Here is a 2,348-nt window from a genome sequence, read left to right as displayed (position 1 = left end):
AAAAAAAAAAAAAAAAAAAAAAAGTTTGCTCTTCTCTCTCTTCCTCTGAGTGAAGTCCTGGCTGAGGAGTCATGATCTGTTAATTGTCACCTGGGTCCCTAGAGACTGAGCAAGTTTGGTTTACACAGTTCTTTTTTATGTTGTTGGTTTTCTATTTATTAATTGTGAGAGTGTTTCTTTATATTCTATGAAGTGGTTGCTGTCGATCTCTCATGATACCCTGCAATGTTTTATCCCTGATACCTGAATCTAAAATCACGGCTGTGATCAGTGCTGATGGTCCCACACTTACAGCCAAGGCAGAGCCTGGGGACACTGGTCCCCAGCCTACCCATGAGATCAGAGGTGGATTCAGCTCTTGTCCTGCACAGCTGCTACATGGAGATGAGATTAGAGTCACCCTGCCTTGGTGCTTACACATATTCAAAGTTATTATGCAGCTTCTACCAGTGGGAAAATATTGGCTAATTTTTCCTATTATCACTAATTCAGACCTGGGGAAAGAATTAGCTGATTTGGAGAATTGTTTACATAAGCACTTTGAAATAATAGGCTAAAAGATGAACAATTAGGGAAGTCAATGAGAAATTTCATCCCCTTGTCCTCTACAGGGCACCTTCAAGGATCTGAGTTTTGTGCCAGACGGTAGTGGAGCAATAATGAAATGCTCTGCAATGTAGGACCCACATGGGAAGGTCCAGGTTCCTGTCCTGAGGCCTCCCTATGTGCAGATGTAGGTGCTCATGATCCAAGCTGGCTGAGGCTAGCGGTAGATTGCAATGTGAGGTGTCTGAGTTGAAGTGTCTGTCTCTTTGGTTCTTTCATGGAAGAAATGAATAAACTTAAAAAGAAAAAAGAGCCTGAAGTTGGATATCCACTGGGGGTAGCCATTCTCCCTAATCCTAGCCTTTTAGAAAAATCAACACATTCCTGGCATGTCACATGCTGGGGCAAAAATAGCAAGGAAAATTTAGACATCTACTAAAACCAAAGAATTTTTCCTTCTCCTATTCTTTAGATTTACTTCTATTTTTTCAAAAAAAAAAACCTTTTGATTGCATAGATCTTAGTAATTGACCTAGTTACAGCTTCTTGCATGTTCCCAGGTACAATCCCAACCAAATATTCCCAAGGTCTAAAAGTGATGTCCTCATTTCTCCTAACAAATTACAATCTTCTGGTAGAACTGGGACCCCAGGACTCCTTGTCATCCTCTGTTTCTCTGAGCAGGTTTTTCAACCTCCATGTTAATGGAAACTGGGTGGTCTTCATCATGGATATAGCTGGGTTTCCAGTGGCAGCCCTAGGCTGAAGATAGGAAATTTGAGTTCAGAGAGAGTAAGAAGTCTGGCCAGTACCATAAACTGTGACCACACTTGAAGCCCATGTACTCTGCTCTGTTCTGCCTCTCTAAAGGGCCTGGAGAGTACTCTCTAGGATTGCACTCAAACTAGGATGGAATAGGACAGATATTTAGAGTTACAAGGGGTCTCAGAGAGGTCCTATTTTGTCAGAGAATTAATTTGTCAGCTATTTGTCAGGTAGACAGAAGGGAAAACAAATGTGAACCTTAAAATTCTTGGCTTTGAGAAGTTTTCAAAATACCAGAGGAGGCAAAGGTACCTAGTTGATGGCAACACAATGTCATCTGCCATTGAGGGAGGGAGTAGGTGACGGATTGTTTTGGGGAAGCAGGAGAGTAGTTAGTCACGTAGGTGTTTAACTTCTGGACTGGGCTGGAAAGAAATTCACTGGGCAGGGAAGGAGTAATTGACATTGCAGGTGGAGACCCCAAGACATAAAAGAGTCTAGTATGTTTAGGCAAGGGAGCAAGAGGAGGACTTTAAGGAAATACATATAATCATTTGCTTGCAGCCTCAACAATTATGTGGAAGAGAAGAAAAGCCTTCTACCTCATAAGCATTTTTCACAATTGCATATTTAGTTAATCCTAGTTACATGCTTGGCTAGAATGATAATTTTAGCTGACTGATGTCTTCTGTCGCAGAGAATAATTACTCTACCCTTGATAGGCTTTCTTGAAAAATCCATGTTCTACAAAACTACACTGCACAAGACAATTTGCACAGTTCCTAAGAGGATGATCTCTGGCGTACGGTTCACAGACCTGCCATTCCTGCCTCAGGACATATCCTTCGTCATGCTTGTCAAACATCAAAATGAAATACCCTAGCTATCCCAAGTTTCCATTTTATTAGAAGAGAGTAGCATGGAAAAGGCTGTTGCACTAAATATTCTAGGTAACTACTAATAGGAATAATAACAGCTATCCTTTCTTGAGAATACACTAGAAACCATGACTGTATTAAATATGTTCATATATATAT

This window comes from Tupaia chinensis, unplaced genomic scaffold, assembly GCF_000334495.1.
Source record: "Tupaia chinensis unplaced genomic scaffold, TupChi_1.0 Scaffold138365_1, whole genome shotgun sequence".
NCBI classification, from domain to species: domain Eukaryota; kingdom Metazoa; phylum Chordata; class Mammalia; order Scandentia; family Tupaiidae; genus Tupaia; species Tupaia belangeri.
The sequence above is the reverse complement of the archived record's forward strand: the minus strand, read 5'-3'. Positions refer to the sequence as shown.